The sequence below is a fragment of the Sarcophilus harrisii genome, chromosome 1, assembly GCF_902635505.1.
Source record: "Sarcophilus harrisii chromosome 1, mSarHar1.11, whole genome shotgun sequence".
Lineage (NCBI taxonomy): Eukaryota > Metazoa > Chordata > Mammalia > Dasyuromorphia > Dasyuridae > Sarcophilus > Sarcophilus harrisii.
The window spans coordinates 449775276-449801442 of NC_045426.1; the positions used below are offsets into that span (position 1 = coordinate 449775276).

The following is a 26167-nucleotide window of genomic DNA, read 5'->3' on the forward strand; positions in this document are numbered from 1 at the left end:
GAAAATGGTTTTACTTTCAAAATTAAATAAATCCATGGTAGGAATTTATTTCATTATCATTTCTGCATTACTTTAAAAGAAAATATTACCATATTATTCCTCAAAATGAATAATTACAGGTAGTTGAAGATTCAAGTGAAACAAGATTTATTATGTAAAGTTTACAAGAGTATTTTGATATTATGCTAAAATGTAGGATGCCATTCTATTCTATTCTATCCTATTCTAGAAGGCTAGTTCTTAAAATAAGAAACATAAATTAACAACAACCATATATATAAATATTCAAAATTTCTAATAATCAGGGAAATACAAATCAAAATGATTTTGAGATTCTGTCTAACACCTATCAAAATGGCAAAACAATCTATTAATCACCAAGCATTTATTAAGTGTCATTTATTCACCAGACTATGCACCAGGTAGTAGAGATTCAAATACAAAGAACAAAATAATTCTTACTCTCAAAGGACTAATAACCAAGAGACTGAACCTCTGGTTTTATTGGGGGAAGAAACTCTAGACTGAAGAAATTTCCTCTAGCAATGTACAAAGACATCTTCTCTAAAATTTAAACATTTGTCTGCAACAGGGGGAAGCAAACTTTTTCTATAAAAGACCAGATGGTAAATATTTTAGGTTTTGTAGGTCAAAAGATAAAACTGAGGACATTATGTAGGTACTTATGTAATAAGAGAAAAAACAAATTTCCACAAATTTTTATTGACAAATTTCAAAATATAGTCATAATAATTGAATATCTTTTTTGTAATACAGGTATACTAATGAGAAGAATAGCATTTAATTTTTGAGAATAACATTTCACTTAATCGTGGTTTAAAGTTAATATTCAGGGGCAGCTAGGTGGCCCAGTGATAAAAGAAGCACTAGCCCTGAAATCAGGAGGATCTAGTTCAAATCCAGCCTTAGATAATTAACACTAGTTGTGTGATACTTGGCAAATCACTTAACCTCAATTGCCTCCCCCCTCTTCTTCCCCTCTCCCCCAATATTGATATCATCCATGGGCTAAAACTGTAATTGAGCATATTCATTGCTTACAATACATTTACAGAATTTGATTAGAATCTACTTTTGATATTTGTCTTTTAGCATGTTATTACATTGTAGATTAATCACTTCCAATTGAAAATTAGATGGGAGCTCCTCAATTGTAGTATTAATTAGATTTTGAAATGTGGAGATTTTTTTAGAATTTGCATTGAGATTCAAAAAAATACTGCTGAAACTGCAGTTTGAATTCAGAAAATAGATCTATTGCAAATGTATGGGAATCTTGTTGATGTTCAGTCCTGTCCAACTCTTTGGGATCCCATTTGGGGTTTTCTTGTCAAGGATACTTAGAGGTTTCCCATTTTCTTCTCTAGCTCATTTTATAGGAAAAAGATTCTTCCTGATTTTGGTTCAGTCCTCTATCTATCAGTACCATCCAGATGACTTGTTGTATGAAAATATCTACTGCAAATTTATGTGAGAGATATCACTTATTATTTCAGCTTTCAATAGCATGGGAAATCAAGTTTGATTCATTACTTGTGATTCAAACATATATTTTTTGCTATCCAATTAATGTTACTGCAATATAAATTTTGCATTTAAACATTGTTTTGCCTTGTAATTTTAGGCTGAATTCATTAAGAGACATTATCGAATCCATAGCAAAAACCAATTTCCAAAACTATTCAGTGGTCAATAATAATGACTGAAGGCAGTCCTAGTTCAGAAAAAGAAATCATAGTAAGTTAAAAAAATCATAATAAAAATTTTTTCTCTTCTTTTCTTTTTTTGACATGCCCTGGACATTTAAAAAATGTCACAGTATGACAATAAACTTAGCCTTTGAAACATTGTAGAGTTATAACCTTGACCTTCCTGCAACCACAGCAGTGCCAAGTTCCAAGAGTGCTTTACACCCTCTCTTTCAAAAACTACTTGAGTCTGTCATTTGTCGTGTGAAAGCTACAAGAGACAATATCTAAACATGGTTGTGTTTCAACAAAATTTTATTTAAAAATATTTTTTAAAACTACCTTTTCTTAGTTCACTTTACCCCAGAGCACCGAGAGTTTAAATGATTTTTTTTCGGGTCAATTAGTCGTGTCTGACTCTTCCTGACCCCATTTGGAGTTTTCTTGGCAGAGATACTGGAATAGTTTGACGTTTCCTTCGCCAGCTCATTTTAAAGATGAGGAAACGGAGGCAAGTTAAGTGACTTGCCCAGGGTCACACAGGTAGTAAATCTCCGAGGCTACATTTGAACTCACATCCTCTTCACTCCAGACCCAGCACTCTATTAGCTGCCCAAATCGTTTTCTAGCATATGTCAAAGATTAAAGCCCCTCCCGCCAAAGCAAGGGACAGTATCTTTATGGTTTGGGAATCACTTTTCTTCCTCATAGGAATCTAGATTGTTGTGCCTTCCAATTTAGCTCTGCTAGCAATTACTACTTGCACTCTGGTTGTCTTTGATGCATCCATCAATTGTCTTCAGATCTGGCTCATGCCCCATAAGGGTGCACAGGCTGTCTATTAAAGACTTAACATAAGTAAGCAGCTGGAGGGCATGAGAAGCTTGGCTCCATCCTGATCACTATTCTCTCACATTGCTATTAACCTTCAAAAGTTCCTGTGGTTTTTTTTGTTAATGACTCACGTTCTTTCAGGTCTGTCTGCACCTACCTGTAGCCACAAACGAGGGGAATGAATTGTCATCAGCCTCTCAGGAGGACTGCTGGGACTGTTAGACTTGAGCCCAAGCAATCTACTTCCTGAGGATGAGATGAGGGAAGCACAAAGCTTGACAGCAGCTCCTCCGAAAAAAGCTCCTGTGGTTTTAGTGGAATGCAAGCTCAATATGAGTCAACAGTATGGCATGGCACCCAAGAGAGTTTGTGCAACTGGAAGCTGTATTAAGAAAGGCAGTGTCCCTAACAAAGGGGTGGTGGTACTTCTGGTCCGAGCAAACTATTTCTAGAGTATTGGATTCAATTCAGTTTTTCAGGAAGGATATTGAAGGAGGGAATAAGCATCTATGTAGCACTAAATTAAATGTTTTTTGCAAAAATGATCCCATTTGATCTTTACAGTGATTTTTGAAAAATGAGTTAGGTGCAATTAATATCCCCATTTTACAGTTAAGGAAACTGAGGCAAACAGATTAAATAACTCATTTTAGTTCATGTAGCTAGTAAGTGTCTGAGATAGGATTTGACCTCCAGGTCCAACATTTTATTCAGTGCACCACCAGCTCCCTCTGATAAACTAGTGAATGTCTTGGTTCAGAAGGAAGGCTACAAGAATAGTGAAAGGTCTTAAAATCATATGTCATAGGAGGATCTATTGATAGAATTGAAGATGGCAAATCCAGAGACTTAGATGGGAGATGATAACTGTGTGGCACAGTGGAAAGAGGCCTGACTCTGGAGTCAAAGGGACTGAATTCAAATCCTGCCCATGTCCTTCCTACTTGGATGACTTTGTAAAAAATCTTTTAGGCCTCCATTTCCTCATCTGTCAAACAATGGAATATAGTACTCTATGGCTCCTTCAATCTCTTTGAGCACTAGATCCAAGATATTATGGTGCCATAAAAGCTGTCTTCATTTTTAAGTTGGAGAGGGATTTAACTTGTTGAACTTAGCCCTATAAGACAGTCCAAGGAACAATGAATGACAATTTCACCTCCTATGCTTACAAAATAAGAGGATTAGACAAGATGATTTTTTCAGTCTTTTCTATTTCTATAAATATGATCCTATGATCATTTAAAGTTGCAAAGCTTTAGTATGATGTAAGGGAAAATGTCAACAATTAATTCAATTTAATTCATTCCAAAAAAGAGTTATTAAGTATGAACCATGAGCAAGGTACTAGGTTAAATGTTCAAGCTTATTCAAATAACTAACTTACATTTATCTATGCATATAAGTAAATATATACATATGGAGTGAAAGACAGACAGAGAGAGAGAGAGAGAGAGAGAGAGAGAGAGAGAGAGAGAGAGAGACAGAGAGAAATCATTTCAAGAGGAAGAGAGTCCTAACTGAGAGCTCAGAAAAGGATTCCTATAGGACTAGCGCCTGAACTAGACATGTAAGGGAGCCAAGGACTCTAGTTGGTGGAAAGAGAGATAAAGTGTATTCCAGGTCCAGACTCAGAGAGAGAAGGCAGCATGTAACTATGGTAACTGAACATCCCTGTTTGACCTTAACAGAGAGTACCTTGAGGGAAGTAGTATAAAATAATACTGGAAAAGAAAGAAGGTATAATATTGTGAATAAATAAAACTATTATTGTGTGCATTATCTTATAGACAAAAAGAGAACCACTGAAAGTTTGTGAATAGTGGTAGGACATGGTCAGATCTGTTTTAAGCATATTATTATAGCAGCTATGAGGAGGATAGATTGGGGGGAAAGTAGATTAGGCATCTATTTTAATATTGTAGGTGAGAGATGATGATAGAGCAGGAACTGTGAGTGAAGAAGAGACAAATATGGATGTTGTAGGTAGAATTAATAAAACTTGGCAACTGATTGGGCATAGAAATTGAGGAATTTGTAGTCGAGGGTGACTTTAGGGTTTTGAATCTGGATGTTGGAGAGAATAGGGATATTTTAGCAGATAAAAGGAAAGTTTGGAAGAAGAATTGGTATGAGAAGAAATACACTGAGTTTCATTTTGTTGAGTTGATATGCCTTTGGGACATCCAAATGTAAATAAATGTTCAACGAGCTGCTAATAATATGGGATTGTGTGTGTGTGTGTGTATGTTAGATAGATTTGAGTCTTTTGATTAGATATGACAATTGAACCTATAAAAATGGATGAGATCATAAAGGAGAGAATAGAAAGAAAAAAAGGGAAGAGGGCTCAGGACATATCCTTGAGGAATAATCACATTTAGTAAGTGAGAGAAGGATGATGAGATTGAGGAGGGGTAGTAAAAGAAAAAGAACCAAGAAAATCCAGCAACATGGAAGCCAAGGAGAGTACTGGGAGTCAAAGGAATAGTATTCAGGAAAGATAGCAGTGTTGACAATATCAAAAGCTAGGGAGTGGAATGACCACTGAGGGGGAAAAAAATCACTAAGGTTAATAGTTAAGAACTCATCAGTAACCTTGAAGAAACTAATTTCATTTAATTGATGAAGTCATGGGAGCAAGTGATTGAAAAGAGAGTAAGAGGTGAGAGGATAGAGGCAATAAGTGTAGGCAATCATTTTGGGGAGTTTGGCAAAGTCAAAAAGAAAAGATAAAGAAGGATATACTGAGGGGAATAGCTCAGAACTATCCTACAGTGGATTGGGCTGCCATAGGAAATAATGGTTTCTCCTGGTGTAGTAAAGATCACTGTCCATTCCCCACCCCCACCCCCATCCAATTGATCCATCAGATCAATCAGAAAAGGCAAAAAGAAATTTATTGTTTTTTTCAATGAGAGAGGACATCCCCAGTATCGAGTAAAACTAGATCAGTAAGAGAGGGCAAGGGAGAACAGTTCTCAGCAGGTTTATATAGATCCTAAAGTGGAGTCCCTCCCCCACCCCACCCCTGCCCGTTAGAGATTCTGTCTGGAATTTTCCCCAGCACTAAGAGTCCAAAACAGAGATGTTTGCTTAACAGGTAGGGACACTTGTCGTTCGCCCTTCCCCCATCCCTAATGCATCAAAGAAGTCTTCTACAGAGTAAAGAACAAAAAAGTTCCTTTTAAATCTCAAACCACCACCCCCATCACAAAGCCCAATCTCTGCCTCCAAGGAGCTTGCATTCTTACATTCTTTTGAAGGAGATAACTTCCACTTCTACTACCCAAGCATGTCCCTGTGGATCTCAGTTTTCTAATTTAAGTTTCATTTCTCTGATATAATTTTTATAATGGGGAAACAAATATTCATCCATTTCTCATATCCCACATTAGGAAATTTCTAGTAAATGTTGAATGACCCCTTATCGGGGATTTTGTACAGGACAATCCTGTTCACATATGGGTTGGACTGAATAACTTTTAATGTGATTTTAGAAATCATTTTAAATTGGAAACTTGCTAATTCATAGAAATGTGGGCATACATGTTAAGTGATATAGAGATTTTTCCTAAAAATTGGTCTGCTTTTGTAGGTGGGACCCTCTGTCATTGAAGACCACCAACAAAAGCTTGGGGTATTTTAGATAGGATTTTTATTTGTGGGTACATTAGATTAGAACATATCTTAAAATTTTCCTCTCCTGACTCCTTTTCACCAAAATTTTTTCTACACAACCTCAGGTATATAAGTATATTTATAGATAATAAATCATAATTATTTTAAAACAATTCTTGGATATACAAATAATTTTATCATTTATTAAAGATGAAAGCAAATTTACTTACTAATGTGATGATGTGCTTACTTATTTTTACCTAAAAAATTAAATCTTGGTAGAATATTTGATACCTTTTACTTTGCCAAATTTTTCACAATCCTTACATTCAGTTACATGACCCCATATGGTATCACAACTCAGTTTAAGAATTTTGGATTTGAGGACCTCTGAGAGTTCTTCCAATCTGTTATTATTAGAACTATTATTAGAACTGTTATTAGAACCTGTTATTCTTTGATTCTGTGAAGAAAACAGAATTTAAAAAAACATATATAATGACTATAGGTATGTAGTAAAGTCAACAGTGACAATAAATTATATATATATTTACTATATTCCCCTGTCAGGAAAAAGTCCACCCAGCTACTATCAGATATAACCAATTCCCAGACTATTCTGTCTGTACTGAGTGTTTGTGATGATGGAATTCTTTTGTCTATCCCTCAAACCTTTGTGCATCTTTAAACAATCTTTGAGATATTAATTAGCACATATTTAGACAAGTCTGGGACCTAGTCTGCTGGGTGCATCCCATCTGGCTCCTTGAATTCCCCCACCTTTGAACTCCCGAGTATTTCCTCTCTTCCTTGATTCCCCCTTTCTCTTGAGTTCTAGTCTTTACATCTGGAAAACTCACAAGGCTATATTTCCCCTATAAAGAATCTGCTTATGATGAAGAACTTTGCTAAGTTTTTTTTCAGAAGTAAACCCACCATGAGTTACTCTCTCTCTCTACCTCATAGTGCCTTTTCTTTAATGGTTCTTTTCTCCTTATTCTAGCTAACTGGTCAGTCTAACTTCCCAGTCAATGGCTTACTTCCATCTCATGGGAGTATTTCCTTTAATAATTGTGAGTTCCCTTGAGGAAATGTCTTTTTCCTTGCTAACTATATGGTCTCCCGACTTTATTTCATATTTGCCACTCCTGGTGTCTATTTTACTTTTTATTTTTGTCTGTAATCTAGTACCTTAAATAAACTTGCCTTTTACCAAAGAGAATGACCATTGTGAATTTGTCACATGTTTATTTTGAACTAGGAATTGCTACCCCAACCTCATTATATAGTATATGTATGTATCTACATATGTGTACACATACACATATGTATATCTCAGTATATATGTGCATATATGTTTGTGTACATATGTATCTATATCTATCTATCTACCACTTATAGGAACATGGACATGTATGTGTGTATATATATATATATATATTTATGTATATATATATATGTGTGTGTATATATATATATACATATATATATATATATATCTCAGAGGCCACAGTATGGCCTCTTTATTTTATAGAAAAGGAAACCAAGAACCAATATAGGAGAAATAACTTCTTAGAATCATAAAGAAATTGAAACCAAGGGAATCATGGGATCATGTATGTAGAACTTGAAGGGATCTTAGAGGCCACTGAATCCAGACATTTCATGTTTGATAAGATGAAGATTTGAAAGCCATGAGAAGTTAAATCAGCTCACCCAGGATCACACAGCTAGCAAGTTTCTGAAGCAAGATTTGAAGCCAAGTCTTCCTAACACTAAATCAAGAACTTTATGAACAATCCCTTCATTACAAAGTGCTTTCTATAACTTCCTTCAGGGTATCATCAGCCCCCCCCCCATTTTACAGATGAGAAAACTGAAATTCTGAACTTCATGACACACATTTCGCATCTGAAGTAGGATTTAAAACCTAAAGTCTAGCAAGCTTTCCATGATGGCACCCCATTTTTCATCTCTACCATTTCCAGCTTTGTGTCATCACATTTAGAATTATATTTCATATATATAATGACTGCATACTCCTACCATGCAAAGAAAAAGAAGAAATGTCTGAATGCATTTCAGTTTTTTGGTACAATAAAATGAGGGATTTGTTAGTGTATTATTATTTCTGTAGTTTTCTAACCAGACTGGAAAATCTGAGTTGTAAGGCAAGTTCTTCACCTTCACTCAGTTTCTCAATTTCTAGTGGCCTCAGAAAAATAACATTGTTCAGCAAATATTCAAGTGGGCAATTTTCCTACCTATCATCTCATCTTCAGAATCTTCCCCATTTCTGTTTACAAAACACGATTCTCAGGGTACATGTTTTAAACCTGTCGTCAGAGCTTCTATTTAGGAGTGACAGATATCTCCTGCTCTTCAGAGTAAATGTGTGACTTGGGATATTAAAGTGAATTTCAATACTTCCCAACTCTCAAATGGCTTTTCTGCAGGTAGAAAACAGATATAGGAAATAATCATAAAGTTCATTATTTCTGATTTCCTGAGCTCTCTCTTCAGAATTTCATAGAACAGAGAAATGTGACTCTCAGTATTCAGTCTAAATGCTATAGACTTGAAATCCAATAAAAGGAATGTGAATTATGTGACCACCTTTCCTTTTTAGGGGCATAGACAATAGAAATCTAGAGCAGCCTTATTCTTTTTTTTTTTTTTTTAAGCATCAATCGTTTTTGGGTTTTTTTGTTAAAGCTTTTTATTAATAAAATATATGCATGGGTAATTTCTCAACATTGACCCTTGCAAAACCTTCTGTTCCAAATTTTCCCCTCCTTCCCCCCACCCCTTCCCCTAGATGGCAGGCAGTCCAATACATGTTAAATATGTTAAAATATATGTTAAATCCAATATATGTATACATATTTGTACAGTTATCTTGCTGCAAAAGAAAAATCGGATCAAGAAGGAAAAAAAAAACTTGAGAAAAGAAACAAAATGCAAGCAAGCATCAACAGAAAGCGTGAAAATGCTGTGTTGTGGTCTACACTCAGTTCCCACAGTACTCTCTCTGGATGTAGATGTCTCTTTTCATCACTGAACAATTGGAACTGGTTTGAATCATTTCATTGTTGAAGAAAGTCACATCCTTCAGAACTGATCATCTTAAGTCTTATTGTTGCCGTGTGTAATGATCTCCTGGTTCTGCTCATTTTACTTAGCATCAGTTCATGTAAGTCTCTCCAGGTCTCTCTGAAAATCATCCTGCTGGTTGTTTCTTACAGGACAATAATATTCCATAACATTCATATACCATAATTTATTCAGCCGTTCTCCAATTGATGGGCATCGATTCAACCTTATTCTTATTAAAAATCTCAATACAAGAATTAAAAATCTGTTCTACTACCTGAATAACTTTAGGTAAATGATTTACACGAGAGTTTTCTGAGCCTCAGCTTCTCATCTGTAAAGTAAGACAATTGGACAAGATGAATTCTGAGGACTTTTCCAACTCTACAGGTGTATTCCTTTATCTTTCTAAGCATGTTTTATATGATTGCACATGTATAACCTTTATCAAATTGCTTACCATCTTAGGAAGAAGGAAGGTGAAGGAAAAAGGGAAAATATTGGAAAACAATTTTTTAAATGAATGTTAAAATTCATCTATGGCTCTACTTTTATCTTTTTGGATTTCTTTTGCTCCCATTTTCAAGAGGAAGTAGCCTTCTTACTCTTAAAGATCACTTTTCCTGTAATCCTTTCCTCTGACTGATCAGTTGCAATCATCACCCTCCTCCCCATCACGTCCCCATCTCCATTTCAAGGAAAATATCCAGGACAGAGTCTGGCTTCACTCCTTCATTCCTCTTTAGGTCTGCTTTTGCCTTTTTAGACTTTTTTGTCCCCCAGAAATAATTTCTTTGTTGGCCCCTTCTCCCTTTCCAGCTTCCTTGTCTTCTCCATTAGAATAAAAGTTCCCTAAGAGAAGTCTGCCTTTTTGATTATGTTTGTATATCCATCACTAAGCATATAATAAATGCCTGTCTTGATTAAAACTATGATAACATTTCATTTTTTTTCCTATTTTCCTTGAGGGGTAGGCAGAAATTTGAAAGAAGGAAGAAAAAAGTCAAAAATACTAAATAACAGGCCAGTGACTTTATTTTGTAACATAAATGGCAGGTATGGTTTAGCTCCACAACCTAGTATTTACAAAGAAAAATACCAGTAGACCAAAGTCTTCATTTGTTGAGCCTCAGTTTCTCCATTTGTAAAATGAGGACAATAATAACACCTCTCCCATAGGGTTTTTTGCATTAAATTATATGTATAAAATGTTTGCAATATACAGTTAAACATAGTTAAGATAACAATTTTAAATCTGTAAGGGATGGGAGAAGACATCTCATTCAACAAGTAAATCTCAAAACCACGGTCCAAGCTTGGGTTTTCTTTCTAGCTCTGAATTCAGTATATTTTCCTCTTTAGCACATAACACATGCAAGATATTCAAGGTTTGCCAGTTGTTCAATTGTTTCAATTCTGCCCTCATTTTTGTGTTTTCTTGGCAAAGATACCAGAGCGGTTTGTAATTTCCTTCTTTAGTTCATTTTACAGATGAGAAAACTGAGGCTAACAGGGTAAGTAATTTGCTTAGGATCACATAGTTAGGGAGTATCTGAGACTATTGTTGTTGTTTGTCCTTTGTTCTATGACATCAGGAAGATGATATCATCACTTGCAAGTGAATTGGATTTAAGTGAGGGAGGGCTGTGCAAGGTCACCTGCCTCACTTTCTCTTCCAGAGCCATCTGGGTTCAGTGGCAAGATCAAAACGATTAGAGATGGTTGGAATTAAATGAAGATGAATCTTGCAGACTACAAGCCTGGCACTCCATCCACTTCCATTTTGCTTATGAGAAAAATCAAAACAAAACAAAAGAGAGATTACGTTACATAGGCTCAGTGAGTGGATCCTGTGTTAGACCTGGAATTAGGAAAATCCAGCTTTAGACACTTAGTGGCTTGTGTCACTCCCAGACAAGATAGTCAACCTCTATCTACATGTTTCCTATTGTAAAATGGGGATAATGATTAATAGCAGCTCCCTCCCAGGGTTGTTGGAAGGAGAAAATTATACAATGTTTGAAAAGCATTCTGTAAATGCTATATAAATGATAGCTCCTGCTTTTTTATTATTATTGTTCCAAAAGATGGAATTCTTAGCCAGGTTTTAACATACGCAGCATCCCAGATTTGCCAGCAGGAGGAGTTAAATGTTCGTTTCAGTCTGAGTATGGGAGTAAAGACGAGAATGACTGCTAAGGCTTTCGTTTTCAGGCTTGGGTGTACTTATTATATTGCTTTGCGTCCATTTTCCCTTCATATTTGAAGGGAAAGAGGGAAAAAAAGCTGTTACTGAATAAAGACAGATCACCTGAAGATGCAGCCAGCACTGAGCATATTTTATTTTCTTAGAATCTCCTCTCTCAAGTTCAAGGTATGTACTACATAGAAATCAAAAGGATTTCTTTTTTTAGCTAGTTCATCCATATAGTCCTATGTAAATTTTGTAGAGAACAGGATATTATTACTTGTATATGCATGAGGGTGCTGAAGCCAGATAACCCAAGAGTCCAAGGCCATATATGTCTATGGGAAAATCAAAGAGAACAGAATCTCTCTATAGTATTATCTCTATGAAGCTCTAGCATCATACTTTGCACCTAGACGTGTTCTGTAAATATTTGTTAAATGAATGAATGAATGAATCCCTCCTCATTGTTAGCAATGAGAAAACAAATGTAGAGAAAATAAGTGACATTCCTAGGGTTATTACCTAAACTAGAAAGTCTGAAATATGAGCTGAAAATAATATCTATTTATTTTTTATAATTTATTATTTATAGCATTATAAATTCAAGGGCTGGAAGGAGTTTTAATGATTATCCAGCCTAGTACTTTTTCTTTTCTGTTCTCCCCAACCTATACACTTTATTTATTTGAGTTTTTTTTAATGTTCCTTTTTTATATTTCTAGTACTTAATAAAATGCTTGGTACACAGTAGGTGATTAATAAATATTTGTTGTCTAGCCAGCTGACATAGGTAAGGAAATTTGAGACAAATTTGTCCAAGGTCACAACAATTAGGAAGGATCAGATCTCAGATTTGAATCCAGACCCTCTCATTCAAAATTCATTGCTTTATTAAGGACAGAAATCGATTGCTGTGATCTAAAGTATCTGCAGCTCTGTTCTTAGAAGATGGAAGACTCTTTTTCTTTTCTTTTCTTTTCTTTTTTACAGATCAAAAGGACTAAGCTAGAAACAATGAAGTATGAGGAGGCAAATTTTGGCTTCAATTCAATAAATGTTTATTAATTTGTACTATGTACACTGTTCTAGGTTGTTAGGTCACGGGGGGGAAATGGAAATAATTCCTGCGCTGAAAAAGATTACATTCTAGTGTTTAAAAAAGTACCATTTACTAATAATGTGGGCTGTGAAGAAAACAACCCTAAGATGAAATTGTTGACTAGCCAAAAAAATTGGAGACCATTACCCCATGAATTACAGAGAGTAATTTGTGGGGATACCAACAATAGTAACCAGAGAAATGAAATGTCCTCTTTAAATCATGGCACTTTAGTGTGACCTGGAAGAAAGCTGGAGATTCAGAGGTATTATTGAAAAAGAGCATTGTAGATAGGGCGGTCAGTCTTTGTAAAGACCTGCAGGTAGGAAATGCGTTTTTGTGTATGATGAATGGCAAGTAGGCTGGTTGGGCTGAGATGGAGAGTCCAATGTGACATTATGAACCATATTATAGGCTTTGAATGCCAACATAAGAGTCTATATGTTTACTCTTGAAGCAAGAGCAAGATGTGGAAGTTTCATGGATAGAAGAGTGAGGTGGTAAGATCCATGCTTTAGATATTTCCATTTGTTGGCTATGAGGAGGAGGAATCTGGGAGGGGAAAGACTGGAAGCAGAGATGGCTATTGAGGGATATTGCAGGAATCCAAATGGGAGGTGATGAGACCAGCAAGAGAATGATAGCAATAGGCCTGGAAAGAAGGGTGGGTAAATATGTAAAAGCTGTTGTGACTTTAGAAGCAACAAGATTTGAATGTTGATTAGATGTGGAGGGATAATGAAGAGAGGGGGTGGAAGGGAAGAGTAGAAAATGATTCCAAGATTACAAACAATGATTGGAAGGTTGTTGTTGCTCTTGAAAGAAATAGGGAAGTGAAGATGAGAAATGGGTTAACAGGAGGAAAGATAATGAATTGCATCTCATTCCCATTTAGATTAAGATTCTTGTGTAACACCTGGGTGGAGAGGTCTGACAGGTAGTTACTGACAGATAACTGGAGCCCAGAAGAGAGATGAGGGGTAGGTTCAAATATTTGGTAGAATATGATCCTGTTGATGTCATATTATGATATCACGAAATTATAATATGATATTAATATATCAGATATTAAATTATCAGTTTAATGATAACTGATCTAATTATCATGATAAGCTTACCTAGAACAAAAGAGAAAAGGGGCTTAAAAGAGAGCGTAAAACCTTGAAATACACTCATAAGTAGTGGGCAGGAATAGATAAGAGACTGGTTTTGCAGTCAGGAAGAATTGGATTCAAATCTTGTCTCACACACTTACCAGCTGTGTGAACACTTAATCTCTCCATGCCTCAGTTTCTTCATCTGTAAAATTAGGGAGTAGGACTTGGTGGTCTCTAAGGGATCACTTAGGTCTAAGTCCATGGTCCTCTGATGATCCAGGAAAGGAGATTGAGTCAGACAAACAATAAATATGAATGTCAGAAACAGGAAAACAGCAATGTCACTTAGAAATGAAGGGGAAGGATCAACAATGTTGCAGAATGGTCAAGAAGCAAAAGATGAGAATATTGAAAAGGCCAGTGGACTTAGCATTTGAGAGATCATTGGCAGTCTTGGAAAAGACCACTTTGTTTAGATCTGGAGTTAGAAGTCAAATCAAAAAAGCCAGAAGTGAGGAGGGAGGCAAGAAGTGGCGGCAATCCAACATGGGCTGCTTTTTCCAGGAGTTTGGCCATGAAAAGATAGAGATAAAATATAATAACTCAAGGAGAAGGGAGATTCTCTAGAAAACAACTAAGGTGATGAAGAACTTTGAATTCAGTCCATAAAGCAGCAGCTCTCAAAAAGGCATATGAAGACTCTTGAAGTTCCCAAGACCCCTTCAGAGAGGAATCTGTACTGTCAAAAAATAATGCTGACTTTTTTTTTTCATTTCAAATACAATCACTATCAGTAGCTATAATCCATGTAAACCAAAAACTCTTTCCCAGGAGGAGAGGTTGACTTCAGTAATTTTCAAGAGGGTTAAGTAGTCCTGAGAGCTAACATTTGAAAATTGTTGCCACAGAGAATCAGTTGAAGAAACAGGGTGATATTTGCCTAAGGAACAGAAGAGTTGGGGAGCTATGATAACTATATTTATTGTTGTTCAGTCATTTTCGATCTCGTCAGACTCTATTATGTGATTTGTTTTTTTGGTGGTGGCTGTATTTTGTGTGTGTATGTGTGTATGTTTGTTTGTTTGTTTGTTTGTTTTCAAAGGTACTAGATTGGCTTCCTATTTTCTTCTCTACTTCATTTTTACAGACGAGGAAATCTTTTTACAGGATTAAGTGACTTGGCCAGGGTCGCACAGCTAGCAATTGTCTGATGTCACAAGAAGATGAGTCTTCCTGACTTTAGGCTGGATGCTCCATCCACTGCCAAAAATCTTAGGAACAATTTTAAACTGTAATAGTTTATGAGTTTACTAGTTTAAAATTGTCCTAAGACTTTTGGAACACCTTGTATGAAAAGAATATTAATAGTTGTTATAAATGTAAAGGATTAAACTTTCTCTCTTTGGTCCCATAGGACAGAACTCAAAGCAGTGGTGAAAGTTGCAAAGAACTTGATTTAGGCTTTATGGAAGAGAGTATTTGCTAACAATGAGAGCTATCCCAAAGTAAGGCAGCTAGGTGTCTCAGTGGATAGTTCTGAAATCAGGGAAACCTCAGTTAAAAACCTTCCACACTTACTAGTTGTATGACTCTGAGCAAGTCATTTAACCCTGCTTGCCTCAGTTTCATCTTCTATAAAATGAGCTAAAGAAGGAAATGGTAAATCATGCTAGTTTCTTTACCAAGAAAACCTCATGCAGAGTCAGATGTCACTAAAACAACCAAAATAACTTGAGCAACAATGTGGATTAGGCTATCTAGGAAAGTGGCAGGTTTCCCTAATCTGTGGTTTTTCAAATGTAGATTAGATTGCCACTTAATGGGTATGTTGTAGAAGAGATCCAGGTTGGACCAGTTGGTCTCTAAGGCTCTTTAAGATTCTGAGACTTAGGACCATACAACCTGCCGTCTGCATCTTCATCCTTGGCAAAACCATTCATTGGCTAAAGTTTCATAAACCTGACTTCTGATCATAATGGATCTGTGATGAATTCTCAGTAAGATAGTTCTCCCAGGCTGTGGTTTAGAGACTGAACATTTCTTGGCTAAAGCATTTGATTTGTTCAATATCACCCTTGCATAATGAGTGTATGAGCAGTTTGCAACACATAAATGAAGAGAGATTTAGAAAGAATGAAAACAGAAACAGGAGTCATCAGGAAAATGTGGCTAGAAAGTGAAAATGAGCTAGTCATAAAAGAGGAAAAAAAGAAGAATTTACAGCATATTAAATAAATCTCTTGTGACAAAATTGTAGAAAGATATACACGAGTCACAAGATGGACAGGCATAGGTAGATTTCCATCTGCACTGTTGGAGGGAGCATCTACATTGATAAGATTATGGATCCATTTGAGTATTTGAATATTTTTTATCATCATTTAAGAGCACACTGAAGACAATTAGATGGCTCAGTATATAGAGTGCTGGGCCTAGAATCAGGAAGACCTAAGTTTAAATCACCAACTTATTAGCTGTGTGAATCTGGGTAAGTCATTTAACTTCTGTTTCCCTCAGTTTCCTCATCTGTAAAATGATCTGAAGAAGGAAATGGCAATCTACTCCCTATCTTTGTCAGAAAAAAAACTATAATTTTTGCACAAACAATGCAACCAAAAGTATAAGGAAAGATGGAGAGGAATTTGCAACAATCTCTGATAAAGGCATCATTTCTCAAATAGATAGAGAACTATGTAAAATTTATAAAAAATACAATAAAAATTCCCCAATTGATATATGATCAAAGGATATGAACAGGCAATTTTCAGACAAAGAAATCAAAACAATCTATAGTCATCTGAAAAAATGCTCTAAATCACTATTGATCAGAAAAGTGGAAATTTAAATAATTCTGAGGTTGTCACACTTATCAGCATGGCTAATATGATAAAAAGGGAAAATGAAAGACGTTGGAGGGTATGTAAAAAAACTGGGACACTAAGGCACTATTGGTAGAGTTCTGAACGGATCCAACTATACTGGAGAATAATTTGTAGCTATGCTCAAAGGGCTGTAAAATTGTGCATACTCTTTGATCCATTAATACCACTTCTAAATCTACATCTCAAAAATGTCAAAAAAAAAAAAAGAAAGAAAGAAAGAAAGAAAAGAAAGGGACTTATTTGTACAAAATATTTTAGAAGCTCCTTTTGTGGTGGCTAAGACTTGAAGATCAAAGGGATGCCCATCAATTGGAGAATGGCTAAACAAGCTGTGGCATGTGATTGTAATGGAATATTATCGTAGTATAAGAAATGAAAAGCAGGATGATTTCAGAAAACCCTGGAAAACTTACATGAACTACTATATAGTGAACAGAATCAGGAGGATATATACATTGTTAGATGAAAAATTGTGAATGACTTAGCTATTCTCTATGATTGAATGATCCAAGACAATTCCAAAGGACTAATGATGAAGCATACTATCTGCTTTCAGAGAAAGAAGTACAGATTGAATACAGACTAAAGCTTGATGTTTTTTCCCCTTTTTTCTTTTTTTCACATCTTCCTGTACAAAATGACTACTAACATGGATATGTTTTACATAATTGCACATGCATAATATATACTGATCACTTACCATTTAAGGGAAGGGGAAAAAAAGGAAGAATAGAATTTAGAACAAAATTTTAAATAAAATGCTTAAAAATTAAAAACAAATTAATTAAATGAGATGGAGAAGGGAGAAAAAAAGAAAATTGTGGTATGGTCCACAAGGCCATGAAGAGTCAGATATTAATGAACAAAAATAGTACAAAGATAAAAAAAAAAACATAGAGAACCAGAATAGGATCTGGCTTCATATGTGCACAGAATGAAATTCTTCGAGATACAGTGGATTGTGCCAGGATTGGAGTCAGAAAGACTCATCTTCCTGAGTTCAAATCTGGCCTCAGATGAATACTATTTATGTGACTGGACAAATCATTTATCCCGTTTGCTTTAGTTTCCTCATTTATAAAATGATCTGGAAAAGGAAATGGCAAATCATTCTAGTAGTTTTGTAAGAAAACTCCAAATGGGATCATGGAGAATTGGACATGATTGAAATGACTAAGCAACAATAATAAAAAATAAGAGAAATTCTTACCCAAAATGCAAAGATAATTTGGGTAAAATTGGTTTGAGGGCTTGGAAAATTTTTTCCACTCCCTATTTTCTTTCACCTATTGTACAGTACTTTTCAAAGTCCATTCTTTTGTCCCAGAATCTTAGTTCCACTCAAATCAACAAACATTTATTCTAGATTTACTGGCATATAAGCACAAGGCATTGCCAAAGATTCCACTTAATTGTAATCCCTCAGACATTTTGTAGCTGAAAACTATTAAAAATCAGTTAACTCAAGAAAGCTTTAATAATCAGGGCATAATTTCCATGAAGAAGAAGAAAAGGATCCCTTTGGAATGAACTTTTAATTGTATCTCCTTTTCAGTTTTAGACATTTTGGTTCTCTGGGGTCTGCTCCATGATGGGCTGGAGAAGGGAGGAGGGGCTGGGGGGAGGAGCAGGCTCTTATAAACAAAGCAGGGGTGGGGAGCCCTACTTCAATCAAGGGTCACCAACCAGAGAGAAAAACTACTTCAGGGCTATATAAAAAGGCAACTTTTGTTTGCAGTAGCTATTTCAAAAGTAAATATACAGAGTTAGAATACTTTTTATCTTCAAGTAACCTGCAACAGGATACGGTAACTGAAGAATAAATGGAAGGGGAGGCAGGGGAAGACCTGGGAAATTAAGAACAGAGAACATAAAATAGAATCCAATAATGTAACAAATAGTAATTAAAAAGCAAACAACAAAACAACTTCACTTCCATATTATGCCTGGTTAAAGCCCCAAAAAGGGAAGGAAAAGGGGAAAATATGAAAATGAAGATAGTCTGAGAAAAAGGGAGGAAGAGACCAACAGAGAAAGTGAAAGGCCTGTAACCATTACCTGCCACCATCCCTAACCCCATCTCCACTTCTACTAGTCAGAAATCTGTTGCTGCTCTGGCTGGCATTGGATTGAGTACTGGGTGCCCCAGGCCCTCTCTTGGCGGGGACCCAAAACCACCCACTAGCAGGATCTCATTGTCATCTCACTTTGAAACTGCCTTAAGCAAGAACCTTCCTCTTTCCTACCCTCAAAACTCTCTTTCCGGACTGCACAATCTTATTGGTTGATCTCTTCATTATTTATTTTTAGAAAAGAAGTAAAAGTTGTCTTATCATCCTGGACTTATACATGAAATACCCCCAATTAAAAAGCTTTATATTAAAATCCCCCAAAATCAACCCCCTCAGCTAGAGGTCTGATAAATCCTGAAAGGCTCAAGTTTCTCTAATAACTAACAACATACATAGAATGCAACAGAACCTCCTTCACTTCAGCTTCACTCAGAGAAATCCAGGATAAAACGATAGCTCTTGGTATAAAGAAAAACAATGAGACAATTATAAAGAGTTCGTCAAAGCTATCACTAACTTGGCTAAACTTTTAAGTATCTGGTGGGTGATTCCTGAAAATCCAAGCTAACATTTATGTAGCCCCCAAAGATTTATGAACTGCTTTCTACAATATCTCACTGAGTTCTCTCTACATCACTGTGTGGTGGGTGCTGTAATTTTCCATTTTATAAGAGGAAACTTAGGCAGAGATAAATTGGGTCACACAGCTAATAAGAGCATAAAGCAGCATTTGAACTCCAATCTTCCAGACTAAGCCATGTGGTATAGTACATCATTATATTGAAGTTCACTAGAAAATAGAACCTGCCATTAGTGAATTAACCTAATACCCACAATATGGGTATTAGATCAAGATATTGCCTCTGAAAATGAAAGCTGAATAACCGAAAAATTGATACAGACTTTCAGATAAATTTCTTTAGTTAGTTTATTCATTGTTAGGCTCACAATATAGGCCTCCTCTGTGCTCACTCTTCCCAAACTCCACTGAAAGGTTGAGTCCCCAGAGGGCCAGTTTTACTTCGATGCAGGGTTTTAAGGGATGACTCTAAGAGATTATGGGGTCAAGAGTTTCACTTACAAATCCCTATCCAGTGTGCTCCCCAATACTGATTAGCCAGTTGATGTAAATTATCTTTTGGAAAGGGAAATTTGCTGAGAAGATACAGACGTATAAAAACATCACCCCAAACCAGGATATATACTCTTCCCTCTGTACAAATTTGGCCCTTGAAGAAAGCAGACTCAAACTTAAAGTGATGGGTACAAAAATCTTCCCTCTAATGAGGAGAGAACTCTTTCTCTGACATACACATGAGGTCTCTTGGGGGAAATGCAAAGTACTGAAACACATGCAAAGAACACATGTACCCTAAGAGTACCTCATGGTCACAAGAATCCTTTTTGTTCTTGGAGAACCTTCTTTTCTGGATGGGGCACCTCTAGTTTAGACAAAGGATGGGCTGCTACCTTTCATCTCTATTAATCTCAACCGGTGGTCAATAATTCACTGCCAAACTGGGTCAGTCAGAACACTCTTCAAGGCTAGTTCCCCACCAGATTGGACTATCGCTACCACTGGCTCTGAGCCTCCATCTGTTAGCATGATCTAGGTAGTTTTGATGTATCCGTCAGTCTCCCACGTTGTCTGGGTACTCCAATCTTGAGACAGTCATCCCTCTTTCAGGAAAGGATAAACACACACACACACACACACACACACACACACACACACATATATATTTTAAAGCACAAGAAACAGAAGCACTAAGCCTTGCTGTGGATATAATGTAGCCATACCCATTGTCCAAAGTCAGAAAGATAGTAAGTAGCAAAACTGGAGAAGAAATCCAGGTCTTTTGACGCCAAAGTTTTTTACTTAGGTAGTGTAATATGTAGAAGCAGGAGCAGCCTGGAATAATAACCAGAGTGCTGGATTGGACATATCAGTAATATTTGAAAGATTATGGAAAATAGAAGAGTAGTGCCAAAAATTAGAGAAAGGTAAACATTATCCTAATTTTCAAAAAGGGAAGAGAATAAACTCTGTAAACTGTAGAACAGTGAGCTTCACTTATTTTTTTAAAATTTCTTTTTAAAAAATAATATTACATGTTGAAATAATTTTTAACATTTAAAAAAGTTTTGAGTTCCAAATCTTATCCACCTCTCCTCCCCCAAGATAAGAAATTCGATGTAGATTATATATGTGCAATCATGTAAAACATTTCCATATTGTTCTTTTTTTTTTTTAACAAGATTCAAACAAACAAAAGAAAAAAGAAAAAAAGAAAGTGAAAAATATCTGAGAAATTTTAGAGTGCATAATTAAAGAGATGGTTGGGGAACATTGAGAAAGGGAAATCAGTGACTACCAAGAGCTGGCACAAGGTCATCAAGAATAAATCATGCCAGACTAATCACATTTTCTTATTTGACAAGATTACTAAACTAATAGATAAAGGGAATGCTGTGGATAGGTTTTATCTAAATGTTTAACAAAGTTTTTGATAAAATAATATGCTATTTTTATAGAGGAAATGGACTGTCAGGGATTAGTTAATATAATTGAATAAACTCAGAATTAGATGGTTATTTGGTCATACTCAAAATGTAGTTGTTAATGGTTCAGTGTCAATATTCCAGGTGAAATATTCCAAGAATCTGTGTCTAGACCTATACTGTTTTTTAATACTTTTATCAATGACTTGGATAAAGGTACACTCTGCTCATTTCATTTACATATGACACAGAGGTAGGAAGAATAACTAATCTTGTAAATCACAGTTAGACTCCAAAAGGAGATTGACAGGCTATAGTGTTTGATTGTATTATGATGAAATTCAGTAGAGGTAAATGTAAACTCTTGCACTTTAGGACAAAAGTATAAGATGGAGGTATCATGAATAAATGCAAGTTGTTCTGAAAAAGATCTAGTGGTTTTAGTGGACTTCAGTCTCTCTGTCAGCAGTATGATGAAGTAAACAAAAAAAGCTAATTTTGTTTTTTACTGCATTACTTGGGACATAGCTTTCAAGAACATGGAAGTGATAGGCCCACTTTTCTCTGCCTTTGTCAGATTTCATATGAAGTGTTATGTCCAGTTCTGAGCCCCACGGTTTAAGTACATTCATAAACTGGATAGTTTCCAGAGGAGAAGTAACATAAGGAGAGGCGCTGAGACCATGGTATATAAGGATCAATGGAAGGAACTGGGCATATTTAGTCTAAAGAAAAGATTGGGAATGAAAGGAATGTGAAATTTGTCCTTAAGGATATGAAGGGCTAACACCTGAAGGAGGATTCCTCCCTTAGTGGAGAAAAAAAAGTTCTATTGTCTATCTTTGCCTATCTATCTCAATGGATGCAATTTCTCAATCAAAAAAAATATTTATTGAGCCTCTATGTAGTAGGTACTGGACATCTGGGGAGTTAGAGAACAATTAAACCAGTTTCCTATTCTTAAGAGTTATACTAATTGCCAGAAGTTCCCAGAGTTTGTATCCTCCCCAGGGCCTCACACCAACTCCTACACATAGTCAGCTTTTAATAAGTGTTGATTTAAATTGACTAAATCAGATGAATTTATATTCTAGTTAAAAGAAAAACAAAACTAACACAATTCTGCCCTGGAGCCCTGCTATTTTGATTGGTGAGAGTCTCACTCACTTGGCAGCTGACTCAGCCATCCTTCACTTGACTCACTGGCTTTGTTCTTGTACTCACACTCCAAAGACCTTCCTTCCCCATCCCTCTGCCCCCCACTTTTCTACTTATGGAACCCTAATCAAATTAATCCTACCTTATCTATGAAAAGGTGTATCAATTCCTTCTCTAGAGCTCTACTCCTTAAAGAGGTGAAGAGCAAACCAAAATATCTTTCCAAGCCTCAGCTTCCCTATAATGTATTCTCCCCCAATTAGAATGTATCAACCTGAAATAAAAAAACCCAGCAAAGTAGTAACAACAAAGTCTTTAATGGAGGCATGGGAATTGCTCATGTCACCAGAGTTCACGTGCTCCAAAAAAGCAGAGGGCAGGGTTTAAATGCACACCCCCAGAAAGGAATGCTCTGAGAGGCAGCAAGAGGGAAGAGTTAAGATGTTTTGCAAAAGAGCCAAAGACTGCCGAATGATTGACAGCTGGTCAGGACTACAGGTCCAGGTGCATGGAATTTCCAGAGATATCACAAGATCTGCTCCAACCATGGGGTTAGCGAGGTGAAGGTAGCCTCTTCTGATGACTCCATTTAGCAATTGAAAGCTCTTTGAGAACAGAGATTGTCTTTTATTTGTATCCTCAGTGTTTATCATTTAGTAAATCATTCGTTCAATTAATAAAATAGAATTCAAACAGGATTAATGTATGCTCTTACATTTTTCTTCAAAAGATGAATTTCTTAAATTTGGCAGCGTTATCATTAAACAGCACTTCCCTGAAGATGATCTGGTGTTTTAGTGGATCACAAGCTTGCTAAAAATCAGCAATGTGACAGGCAGCTCCCCACCTCCCTACCAGAAAAACAGCTAAAAGGAAAATTCATCATGATTAATCAGGCAAAATTTGAAGGAAGAGAAATAAAGGCATTTATTCAAAAAAAAATAATTCAAGGTAGCAACACATTGATAGGCTGATCATTAGAGATCATCAAGGGATAACTTTTCTAATAAGATAAAAATAATTCAGATAGATCCAGATAAGCCCTTCCCCAAGGGCCAGTATGTGAAGGCTAACAGGTAGTAGGTGACCTGGTACTTGACAGATAGCAGGTAATACAAAAATTGCAGACTGGGTGATACCTCTCTAACCAAGTCTCCCTCCCACCCCCCACAGTGTTTGACACAGGATTGGGAACTAAGGCAGTGTAACTTTCTTATTTTTTTAATAGTATTTTATCTTTTTTAAATAAGACAATTTAAAATACTCATTTAAAAAAATTCAAGTTCCAAATTTTCTCCTTCCTTCCTCTCTTCCCTAAAATTATAAGCAATTTTATATAGGCTATATAATGCAATTGTGTAAAACATATTTTCATATTGGGCATATTGTGAAAAAAGAAACATAAACATACACACAATGAAAATAGTATACTTTGATCTTCATTCAGACTCCATGAATTCTTTCTCTGGATGTGGATAGCATTTACTATCATGAGTCCTTAGGAATTGTCTTGAATCGTTGTATTGCTGAGAAGAGCCAAGTTATACATAGCAGATCATCATACAATCTAGCTGTTACTTTGTAAAATGTTTCCTGATTCTGCTCACTTCACTCAACAGCAGTTCATTTTGAAATCCGATTGTCAATCATTTCTTATAGCACAATAATATTCCATTACATTCACAGACCATAACTTGTTCAGCCATTCCCCAACTGATGATCATTCCCTTAATTTCCAATTTCTTTCCCATCATATCAAAAAAAGCTGTTATAAGTATTTTTGTACATATAGATCCTTTCCTCCTTTTTTACAGTATAACATTCTTTTTTTCAGATTCAACAAACATAATTTATTACATGCCTACTATATTTAAGGCATTTTACAAGACACAATGAATCACAGTAATCAATTTATAAATCATAATATAGAAATAAAATTAAATTGCTATAGTATTATATCCATAATATGAATAATCCTCGAAAGAAAAATACTTACCAATGTCATATGACATTGTAGTGTATACTGATGATATTTCACATGTCACAAAACAAAGAGTATGTAGAACAGAGTTGAATTCTTGACTCACTCTCTTTCGACTCATCATCTACTTTCCAAGAAAAAAAGTCAATGATCCAAATATGCCTTTTTAAAAATTACAAATCTTAAATTCTAAAATATCTCTTCCTTTTAAAAATTATTTGGCAACTGTAAATTAAAGACAAACATCCATTTAACACAATAGACTTCTTAATGCCTAAATTTTATAGTTTTGAGATATATGACAGGATATTTCAGAATTTTCATTTATTAAGTAAATCACTGATTAGTCTGTTAGTAAAAGGCAAAAATCTTTTTCATAGTATTTCTCAAGTAGCATTATAGCACTTTTACCTAGGAAAAAAAATATATATGGATTTTTTAATTTGTAAGAAAACATTAGAAATCCATTGGGGCACAACTCCTCTTGACTAAAAACTATGTACAGCATAACTTTCAATAATGATCTTAGGCTATGTGGAGAAGTATAGCTTCTAGGAAAAAGGAAATAATTGTTTCTTCTTTTTCCACCTTGACTATCTTTGTCAGACTTAGCTGGACTACTATGTTCAATTTTGAGTGACACAGTTAGGAAAGACACTGATGAGCTAGAGTTTCCCGAGGAGAAAAATTAAGATGTTGAAAGACCTTGAGGTTATGCCAAATAAGCATCTCTCTAAGGACTGTGAGGAAAAAAGAGTTTGAGAAGCTAGATAGCTGTCTTCAAGTGGATAAAGGACTGACATGTGAAAATTGTATTAGTTTGGTTGAAGAGTCTATTCTGCTTAGCCTGAGGTCAGGAACAGGAGCAACATGTAGAAGATGCAGAAGAGCAAATTTTTTCTTGACATCAGGAGGAACTTTTTCATGATTAGAGCTGACCTTTTAAAGCAGAAATTGGATAAGCACTAGTCTGATAAATTATGTTGGAAGGAGGAGCATGTTCTTTTTGTTTTATTGGTTGGATTGAATGGCCATTGAGAATCTTTCCAACTCAGAACTTTGTCACTGATGATTCCAAGTTTCAAGAATTGATTGTATTCAAAGAAGACCAATGGCATCATGGGATGATATCTTGTCTCTTGTGTGAATTGGATTTATGTGAGGCAGCATTGCACTAAGTCATCAATCAAGAATTGATCATTAAAATTTAAGCAGGAAAGAGAAGAGCTTCTTGGGAAGGTGAACAAAAGACAGAAATGTCTTAAATGTCTCCTAAGGGATTTCATTACTTTGTTTCTTATCACCAAATTTCCCATTAGTCTTATCCACATACCTCTTTCTAAACCTGTAGACTTGTTTCTTCCATTCAGAGGCTGATTTCAGCATACAACTTTCACACTTTATTCTCCTAGATTTCCACTTCAAGTCAAGCATCCTTCACAGCAGAATTTCCTTTCTTGAAAACCCTACTTAAAATGGGCTCTTTGGGCACATCCTTCTCCCCGGATTTCCTTATGACTAAATCACTTAAGAAGTTCTCTATTTATTAGGAGATTAGAAAGATAGGGCAAAAGAGGAGTTTTCTAAAAAGTTTGGGTGAAACTTTTCAGCCCAGGGATGTTCCTCAGAAGCCAATTTGATCAGAATTCATTAAGTATCCATTGTGGTATACTCCTGAGATAGAAAGACAAAAACTGCAACAGATCCTGACCCCAAAGAATTGACATTCTTCTTGGGGTAGGAGAAGTGATAAAAGAGAGGAGTTTATCATAAGTAACTATTACATTGATGCAAAATAATACAAAGTCAATTCAATAGATTAAGTACATGAGAAAGTTCAAGGGAAGATTGGTCTAAAGAATGCTGACAGCTAACATTTATAGAGAGGTTTAAGTTTGCAAAAGGCTTGACATATATTATTTTCTCAT

General features: G+C 35.6%; 1 protein-coding gene across 1 annotated transcript in view; it reads left to right on the forward strand.

The window, feature by feature from the left end:
- Positions 1-11455: 11455 nt before the first annotated feature.
- The window catches only part of NCOA2 (nuclear receptor coactivator 2), a 406774-nt gene continuing 392062 nt past the window's right edge, over positions 11456-26167 (forward strand). The window contains exon 1 of the mRNA XM_031946275.1: positions 11456-11631. The gene's annotated coding sequence lies outside the window, so the exon portion shown is untranslated. The remainder of the gene's footprint in view (positions 11632-26167) is intronic.